General features: G+C 49.1%; 1 long non-coding RNA gene across 2 annotated transcripts; it reads left to right on the forward strand.

The window, feature by feature from the left end:
- The first annotated feature begins 465 nt into the window (after window positions 1–465).
- On the forward strand, window positions 466–4,805 carry LOC101904984 (uncharacterized). Of its 2 annotated transcripts, none has more exons than XR_009492207.1 (3): window positions 466–696; window positions 2,858–3,000; window positions 4,591–4,805. It is a non-coding gene; the product is annotated as an uncharacterized lncRNA (long non-coding RNA). The 2 variants fall into 2 exon arrangements; XR_814242.4 differs by lacking the exon at window positions 466–696 and adding an exon at window positions 706–1,536.
- The last annotated feature ends 5,515 nt before the right edge of the window (window positions 4,806–10,320 follow it).

Below are 10,320 nucleotides of genomic sequence, written 5' to 3' on the forward strand. Positions count from 1 at the left end.
GGACAAGTCAATGCCCAAGGTGTTTTCGGAGTGCCCACAAAGGTAAAACAACATTGTCAAAAGGTCTGTGGGGGCAGAGCCCTAAGCAGACATGATTATCTCATGGTTCCCTCTTAGAGCCAAAAGCCCATCTCTGCTGGGAAGATTTGCTTCCTAGAACCTGTGTGTGTGTGTGTGTGTGTGTGTGTGTGTGTGTTAGTTGCTCAGTATTGTCCTACTCTTTGCGACCCCATGGACTGTAGCACGCCAAGCTCCATAGGGATTCTCCAGGCAAGAATACTGGAGTGGGTTGTCATTCCCTTCTCCAGGGGATCTTCTCCACGCAAGGAGTGAAGCCAGGTCTCCTGCATTGCAGGAGGATTCTTTACCATCTGAGCCACCAGGGAAGCCCTCCTAGAACCTTGTGAGTGAAAGTCACTCAGTCATGTCTGATTCTTTGTGACCTCATGGACTGTAGCCCACCAGGCCCCACTTCTCATGGGGATTCTCCAGGCAAGAACACTGGAGTGGGTTGCCATGCCCTCCTCCAGTGGATCTTCCTGACCCAGGGATTGAACCCAGGTCTCCTGTATTGCAGACGGATTCTTTACCAACTGAGCCACCAAGCAAGCCCAAGAATATTGGAGTGGGTAGTCTTTCCCTTCTCCAGGGGATCTTCCCGGCCCAGAAATTGAACTGGTGTCTCCTGCATTGCAGGTAGATTCTTTACCAACTGAGCTACCAGGAAAGCCCAAAACTAGAACTGGAAGCCCAGAACTAGAACCTTAGTTTGCCAAAAATGTCAATGTGCTGATCCTCAAGTTTGGGGACTTCCCTTGTGGCTCAGACGGTAAAGTGTCTGCCTACAATGTGGGTGATCTGGGTTCGATCCCTGGGTCGGGAAGACCCCCTGGAGAAGGAAATGGCAACCCACTCTAGTACTCTTGCCTGGAGAATCCCATGGATGGAGGAGCCTGGTAGGCTATAGTCAATGGGGTCGCAAAGAGTCCGACACAACTGAGCAACTTCACTACTACCACTACTAAGCTTGAAGGGCAATATAGGATTAAATTAAAACACACACACACACCCAGTTGATCAGATCTAGCCCAGAAGGGGATTGGAGAATATGAGTGTCCTGTAGCCAGAGGCAAAGCTCTGAGAACATCTGTGAGCAGAGCCATGAGGCTGTCTGGGGGTGGTCACTGTCACAGGAGGAGTGAGCCCCCAGCTCCACCAGAACAACTTCCCAGTCTGTCTCCCCATGGAGGCCAGAAGAGCAGGGTTCTGGGTCCTCCTCTGGTGAGAAAACACGAAGTCTCAGCACTTCTGTTTTTCTTGACCCTTCCTGGGGTGGGATCAGCACTGTCAAGATGATACATGGTTCTCCAGTCTCTCTTCTCTGCTGAGATATCTTTAAAACACACTGCACCTCAGGGCAGGACCAGTGGATGCAGGCTGAGCCCCCTCTAGTCAGCACCAAGCTGTGAGGCCCTGGATGAGAAGGCAGACAGAACCGGCTCTGCTACGCACCTGGCATTGGACCCCAACACTCAGGTGAGGCCAAGGGACATCAGCACTAAACCTCTCAGGGCTCCTGTCTTCTCACCTGTGAATCAGGGACCAGGTGTCCCCCTCATCGGACTGGGGATCCATCACAGTGTCCTTTCTCTTTTTTAAATTTCTATTTGATATCAGAGCATGGTCGATGTCAATGTTGTGTCAGTTTCAGGTGTATGGCCAAGTGATCAGTTATACATATACATGGATCCTTTTTTCAAACTCTTTTCCCATTTAGGTTATTACAGAATATAATGAAAGTGAAAGTGAAAGGCGCTCAGTCATGCCTGACTCTTTGCAACGCCATGGACTATACAGTCCATGGAATTCTCCAGGCCAGAATACTGGAGCGGGTAGCCCATCCCTTCTCCAGGGGATCTTCCCAACCCAGGGATCGAACTCAGGTCTCCCGCATTGCAGGCAGATTCTTTACCAGCTGAGCCACAAGGGAAGCCCAAGAATACTGGAGTGGGTAGCCTATCCCTTCTCCAGTGGATCTTCCCGACCCAGGAATCTAACCGGGGTCTCCTGCATTGCAGGCAGATTCTTTACCAACTGAGCTATGAGAGAAGCCTAATGGAACACCATATACCGGCTTCTGGAACCATCCCAAAGGGTTTGCCACCATAGACCCAAGTTCCGGCCTGCCATGGCCCAGACCCGTAGTGAGGGTTGAGGGAGTTGGAATCATAAAGGGGAAGGAAGGGCAGACAGGTTGGGCTGGGGGAGACCCAGGTGCCTTCTTCTTCTCCTTCCTTTTATATAAACAGTGTCACTTGCCATTAAAAGTGAAGATGACATTGATTGGAAAAACTGCCCGACAGCTCAGTGGGAAGCACTCTCAGCTCATTACGCAAATATCCAAGGCCTCACTTTTAATTACTCACTTAGTGCTGGATTAACTCCCAGTCCCTGCCAACGGCACGGCCTTCCTCCCGGGGAGGTCAGGATAAATCAAGAGGAAACCAGATGAGGCTGGACCTCTCACCCATCCCCTGACTCTGGGAGGAAAATGTTTAGCTGGGAAGGCAGGGTCACCACGCACTCCAGAGGCATTACTCAGCCGGGAAACAGCCCCGCTTCCTGTTGGCATATTTTCCTTTGGTTTTAGTCTCAAGTCTTATTCTGCGGGGGGAAGACCTCCTAGAATTCTCTTTTCTTGGGGGAATGGAAAGAAAAGCAGCCTGATGAATGTGGGCTCACTTAGAAACCTCAGATCTCAGACCAATAAGGGCTTCCAGATGCCTCAGCAGAGGGCAGCATGAACTTCTGTGACGCGGACTTTGTCATTTGTTTCGTCTCCTCGCACACGTACCAGGGGCACCGACTTCATGCCAGCTCCATGCTATACATGGAGTCAGAGATGGAAAGGAGCGCCACAGCCCGAGAGACTCAGCCCAAGGAAAAGATGGACAGGAAAATGAATGAGAGCAATTGGCTTCTGTGGATGCTGAGATGGAGGTATGCATGGGTACCATGGAGCACAAAGGAGGGGCAGGAGAGGAGGCAGAAGAAGATTGGTGCAGGGGAGCTGGGTCAGAGATGACCCGGGAACAAGGACGAGGAGGAGCCATGAGAGGCAGTGGGGCAGTGGAGTATGAGAAGGTTCACGGGACTGGAAAGGGGCTGGTGTGGAGATGGCAGGCATGCGTGCTACTCCCTAGCCTCCCAGAACCTCTGCGCTCTCTTCCTGTACTTAAGAGTAACCCTCTTAAAAGTCCTAGCCTTCCCAAGGTGCATGCATGCTCAGCCACTTTGGTCAGGCCTGACTCTTTGCTACCCTTTGGATTGTAGCCCACCAGGCTCCTCTGTCCATGGGATTTTCCAGGCAAGAATACTGGAGTGGGTTGCCATGCCCTCCTCCAGGGCATCTTCCTGACCCAGGGGATCTTCCTGACCCAGGGGTCCACCTGCATTGCAGGTGGATTCTTTACGGCTGAGCCGCCAGGAAAGCCCAGGCTTCCCAAGGCAGAACCTGGTGATGCTTCTTCCCAGCCTCCTTTGCAGCTAGGGCACAGCCATGTGACCTTGAATCCACCAATCAGACACAGCCATGGGAGACTTGATGGTACAACATGGATACCTTGTAGGTTGGCCTTTCATACTCCATCCTGCTGAGCATGGTGAGACACAGTGCCCCACATCGTCAGCACCAGCTTCCTGTCTGTTCAGCGGCAGTGGCACAGGCTCCTCCTCTAAATGGAGCCATGGCTTCTGCTTGTGAGCCACCAAGCCTGCACTCCAGGCTTTCCTGGAGCCGTGGAGGGTTTTCAGAGTCCTTTTACAACCTCCTTTTTGCTTTAAACTTACTCAAGGAGTTCTGTTACTTATAACCAAGCATTCTGATGGGGGTAACCCAGTGCCTTTCCACTGGGTACAGCAGAGACCTTAGAGTTGGAAAAGCTTCCTCAAAGCTTTGGCTGATGTGGGGGCTTCTGTGTCACCCTCACCTCCTACCCCACTGCTCTACATTGTCTTTCATACACTGCTCTTCCAAATGAAGGTTGTGTTCATAAAATAATAACAGTAGTAAGCTGCTAAGTCACTTCAGTTGAGTCCAACTCTGTGCAACCCCATAGACAGCAGCCCACCAAGCTCCCCAGTCCCTGGGATTCTCCAGGCAAGAACACTGGAGTGGGTTGCCATTTCCTTCTCCAATGCATGAAAGTGAAAAGTGAAAGTGAAGTCACTCAGTCATGTCCGACCCTCAGCGACCCCATAGACAGCAGCCCACCAAGCTCCCCCGTCCCTGGGATTCTCCAGGCAAGAACACTGGAGTGGGTTGCCATTTCCTTCTCCAATGCATGAAAGTGAAAAGTGAAAGTGAAGTCACTCAGTCATGTCCGACCCTCAGCGACCCCATGGACTGCAGCCTTCCAGGCTCCCCCGTCCATGGGATTTTCCAGGCAAGAGCACTGGAGTGGATTGCCTAACATTTATGGAGCACTTGCTATCCACTTGCTGTCCACTATGTGGCAGACTGTATTTTCCAAGATGGTCATAACAGATTCTTGTGTCTCACATGCTTTTCTTATAACATAACCTTGACAGCCTTCCTTCTGCACCAAGAAGTCTCTTCTCCCAACCCTTGAGATCCCAGCCCATAGCCAACATCTCCCGCAAGACAGATGAGAGAGGAAGCCTGGAGATGGTTACAGACCCAGCCACTATCTGCCTAAAACCATGTGAGAGACCCAAGTAACTACCCAGCTAAGCTCTGTAAGTCCCCAGAAATGTGAGAAACATTAATAAAATCATCATTTTAAGCTGCTAGGGTTTGGGGTGTTCTATTATTGGAACAACAGGTAACTGGAACATGCTGTTTAATCTTCACCACAGTCCTGTGGAGTAGGTATTGCTAATACCTATTATTATTACTATTCTCCTCACTTTTATCGATGAAGTCGCTGAAGTGCAGAGAGGTTGGGCAACTCACTCAGTGACACGCAGATGACAGAGCTAAGATTCACACATGGACTGTCCGGCTTTAGAGTCAGTACAGGTTACAACTGTGTGTGCTGACTTTCTTGAAAAGTCCTGCTGTAAACAACAGAGTCATTGAAGGATTTTTAGGTGGGGAAGTGGACAGGGGCAGTCATGATCATATCTGTGTTTGAGAAAGATTGCTGACAGTGATGGGGAGGAGGGATTGAAGCTGGGTGTCAGGACAAGACTGGAAAGCAAAGAGGCTCTCTCAGCCCCTGCAGTGTCCAGGTGACAGGTGACCAGGCCTCAACTCAGGCAGTGGCCATGCGATGGAGAGAGGAAAAGAAATATGAGAGACAGCTCAGGGGAGCACTGGCTTGGTCATGGGGATGAGACAGGAGGGACGCAGATGGCCCATCAGAGAACGTCCTCATGGTTAACCTGGATGGCTGGAAGATGAGGACACCAATATTCTACTGATGTCAGTGATTGCTAAATGAGATTAATCAGTTTCCTAATTGTCAGCTTTGGTTATGATCTAATATCATAGTTGCCATCAAAAATCTTATAAGGATGAGCAGGCCTTGGAACCGTAAGGATGTGTTTGATTCTGCTGTGTTAACCATCAACCCTATAAATATTCCTCAGCCATAAAATGGGATAAAATGATGCCATTTGCAGCAACATGGATGGTTCTAGAGATGATCATACTAAGTGAAATAAGTCAGACAAAGAAAGATAAATATCATACTATGTCACTTATACGAGGAATCTAAAAATGAATGAACTTAATTACAAAACAGAAATAGACTCACAGACATAGAAGATAAACTTACGGTTACCAAATGGGAAAGAATGTTGGAAGGATAAATTAGGAGTTTGTGATTAACATATGCACACAATACTACACATGAAACAGATAACCAACACAGATCAACTGTGTAGCACAGGGCACCACATTCAGTATCTTGTAATCACCTATAATGGAAAAGAATCTGAGAAAGAATTTAAAAAATTGATCTATAAGTGAATCATTTTGCTATACACTTGAAATCAACATGACATCGTAAATCACCTGTATTTCAATTAAAAAATAAAGACAAAAAAAGATTAGAAAGTAAACCACAATAAAATTCAAAGAAAGAAAGAAAGTCACCTCCCCTACAATCTCAATGGCTTATCAGGAAAGTGGAATCTATCAGCACGTCCTCGTCCTCTGAGGTCAACTGAAGGTTCTGGCTCAACCTTTTCCCCTTCCAAGATCCCCATCTCAAATACCACTAATCACCACTGCAGAGGGAAAGAGCCTTGGAGAGTCTCCTCCAGCAATTAAATCCTTCACCCACAAGAGACTATGGTTATGCCCACTCACATTGATTGGCCAGAACTAATCACCTGACCCAACTGCATGGGAGTCAGAAAGCCCAAGTACATCCACCGCGTTCTGAGCAGCAGCAGGAGATAGGACCACAAGGCTTATCCTGTGTAAAGTGCAATGGGCCTGGCACCGCTGTACCTTGGCTTTATTTGGATTAATATTATCGTGAGTTATTTACGCATCCTTTTCCTTGGCTGACTGTGAGCTCCTTAAGGGCCAAGAGCGTGACTCACTCCTCTCTGTAGAGGCCAAGTCTGGCATTGATCTGGGTGCCCGTTGCATAGGTAGGAAATTCGTCAAGCAGTGCACTTTTGCTATGTGCACATTGTATTTCTTTCTTTTTTTTGTCTTTATTTTTTTGATACATAATCAACATATAACATTGTATTAGTTTTCAGTGTAAGACGTAATGACTTGATATCTATGTATATATTTTAAAATGATCACCACCATAAGTTGAGCTGTATTTCAATAAAAAAGTTAATTTTAAAAAAGTAAGGACTCACATGCTCCAAACAGGGTTGTTCTTGTTCAGTCCCCAAGTCATCTCCAACTCTTATGACCCCATGAACTGCAGCACATCAGGCTTTCCTGTCCTTCACTATCTCCCAGAGTTTGCCCAAGTTCATGTCCATTGAATTGGGGATGCCATCCAACCATCTCAACCTCTGTCAGCCCCTTCTCCTTCTGCCTTCGATCTTTCCCATCATCAGGGTCTTTCCCAATGAGTAGGCTGTCATTAAAGCTAGTGCAGATGATGGGATTCCAGCAGAAGTATTTCAAATCCTAAAAGATGATGCTAATAAAGTGTTGCACTCAATATGTCAGCAAATTTGGAAAACCCAGGAGTGGCCACAGGACTGGACAAGGTCAATTTTCATTCCAATTTCCAAGACGGGTAGTATTAAAGAATGTTCAAACTACTGGACAATTGCACTCATTTTCCATGCTAGTAAGGTTATGCTCAAAATCCAACAGGGTAGAAACCCTCTTATCCCAGATTCTCAGGAACTCAGGATGCCCCACTCACCCCTCATCACCACCTCTCAGGGGATCAGAAAGCTGATCTTCAGTCTGACAGCCATCAGTCAAGGGCCCTGGATCAAACCAGCCCCCACTTTCATCCATCCTCCTTGGGGGTCTCTCTGCTTTCCAGCTAAGGCCAGACAGAGGCACCGAGTGGGTTAAACGTGTGTCTAGGCAGCATGAGCCTCTCAGATGTACAGAGTCCATTATCTGGAAACCTGGGCGAGGAGATAGTGTTGGTCTCCCTGCCTGCGCTCTTGGGACCTGGCAAACATCTGACCCATCCTGGATGACTTTTCCAGGGTCAGCTTATTAGGAACGAATCCTGACTAATTCGGTCACCCTCCCATTTCTCAAGTATGATTTGTGGCTTAATTGCAGCAGGAAAAAAATAATGAAAAGTGCATAGCCCAGGCCATATCCATAATTCATAACTGCAATAAAACCTTCGACGTGCCGTCGTGACTTATGGCAGTCTCAGGGGTGTGCACCCTGGGGCCAGCAGAGGGCCCAGATGTTTCCGTTACAGAACTTTTTAGAGTTCACAGGCTGGAGAATCTGGGCTTCCCAACTATTACTGCCAAGCTCAGCCTAGTTGGAGGCAAAAGCCAGAGCCTTGGCCCCGGGTCCTGGGGCCCAGGTAGGGGTCCATGTTCAGGCTTCCCTGGAAAGCAGAGTGTGTCAAAGTCTCAGAGGTTGCAGCCAGCATCTTGAAGGCAACTTCAAAACATCTCAAGCCTCCAGAAGGCTCTCATCATGCAGGAGGCTGGCCTGTGTGGGCCCCAGGAGAGCATGTATCAGGTAGGGGATTAGATTGTGAGTGCCAGAAGACCCAGGTCAAACAGCTTAAACCATAAAGGGAATTTATTGGGTCACATAAATGGAAAGTCCAAAGGTTGTTCAGGTTCAGGAGAGGTTTGATCCAGAGGCTCAAATGAAGTCACCAGGAAGAAGGGGTCCTCCATCATTTTTCTCTGCCTTCCACTTTAGGCCCATTGGAATTTCTCCCTCAAGAAGCATAATGGCTGCACCTGTTCCAGACCTCACAGCCTCAGGGGAAGAAAGATCGTCTCTTTCCCCCAAGCACTGAACAAAGGCTGCGACTCTCACTGCCTCCTTTGGGTCAGGTTTTCATTCTTGAGCTAACTGGTATTTGAGAGGTAGGGAAGACGGCAGAACATGCTGATCAACTTGAGTCAAGTGGACAATGGTAGGTCAAGGTCACACACTCCATATGCTTGAAAATGAGGGAAGAGTAGTTCTCAAAGGGGAGACTTGTTTTACCCACAGAAGTGGGAATAGAGATGCAGGGCAAGCAAAGGACAGATGTCTGCTCTGTAGAGCAGGGGTGGGCAAATGAGACTTGGGAGCCCCACATGTGGGGCCCTAGCCCACGTGTATTTTAGTAAATAAAGGGTTATGGAGCATAACCACACTCTTCCCAGGGATGGGGAAGCCTGGTGAGCTGCCGTCTATGGGGTCACACAGAGTCGGACACGACTGAAGTGACTTAGCATAGCATACACTCATACAGGTATCTGAGACTGCTTGCACACTTCAGCAACAGCTGACTAACTGCAACAGAGTCTGACTGGCTTTAAAGCCTAAAACAGTTACTAACTGGCTCTTGACAGAAAATGTTTTCTGACCCTTGGCTCATTTTAACAGGAGACTACCGAAGCGATGGCTAAACACAAATGGTGGACATTTCCAGCGTCCAGACATGTGGAAACCATAGGTGGTGCCCACTCCTGCCTTCTGCGGGCACTCTGGCTGGAGAAGGAGGTGGGGGAAGGAGAGACAGAGGCCAGGCGAGGTGGTGGGGTGGTGAACCCCGCCAGGTAGTGAGAAGGGCACCTGCCACAAATCCCCTGGCTGCTGCTTCCCCAGGTGGCTTCGGTCAGGCAGACACGATGGCCCTGAGGCTCCCACACCTAACAGGCCATGTCCTTCTGGGGTATGACTTGAGGGAGAACCTCTCCCCTCCTCTTTCCCAAACCCGTCTGCAGGAGGGGGAACCCATCAACAGGGGGTGCTAAGAGGCACCTGGTGATCATCCCTAGGGCTTCCCTGGTGGCTCAGACGGTACAGAATCTGCCTGCAATGCGGGAGACCTGGGTTCGATCCCTGGGTTGGGAAGAGCCCCTGGAGGAGGGCCTGGCAACCCACTCCAGTGTTCTTGCCTGGAGAATCCCCACTGACAGAGGAGCCTGGAGGGCTACAGTCCATGGGGTCGCAAAGAGTCAGAGAGGACTGAGCGACTGAGCACACACACCTCCTGCAGCCTCAGCTCCCCGCTGTAAGGTGATCACCTGCTGGGATAATCCTCTTGCCTCTCTCTGTTGTGTTCATCCTTTATGGGCAGATTGGAAGCTTCAACTCTTCCCAGTCCCAGTAGTCAGGAACACCCAATTCTGGCAGGAAGAGATGGCCGGTTCCCATTTACCACCATTGTCTTCATGTTCAAGACTACATCCATGTTCACTGGTCCCTGTGTTTGGACTAGAGCATGAATGAGCCTGCATGCAAACCTTTAGAATCTTTTAACACGTTCTAATAACTCAGTTTTTGCCTTTTTACTCTGGCAGCTAAAAGATGGTGGCTGAGTTATGAAGGATTTCTTCATTATAGGCAGAAAAGCAGGTACCCACATGCATGTGAGTGTGTGTGTACTAAGTTACTGCAGTCATGTCCAACTCTATGGGACCCTATGGACTGTAGCCCGCCAGGCTCCTCTGTCCATGGGATCCTCCAGGCAAAAAATGCTGGAGTGGGTTGCCATGCCCTCCTCCGGGGGATCTTCCTGACCCATGGATCAAAACTGCGTCTCTTTATGTCTCCTGCATTGGCAGGAGGGCTTCCCAGGTGGCGCTAGTGGTTAAAGAACCTGGCTGCCAATGCAGGAGACATAAGAGATGCAGGTTCCGTTGAACCTGCATGAATGGCATGGC

Source organism: Bos taurus, chromosome 21 (assembly GCF_002263795.3).
Source record: "Bos taurus isolate L1 Dominette 01449 registration number 42190680 breed Hereford chromosome 21, ARS-UCD2.0, whole genome shotgun sequence".
In the NCBI taxonomy this organism is placed as follows: Eukaryota; Metazoa; Chordata; class Mammalia; order Artiodactyla; family Bovidae; genus Bos; species Bos taurus.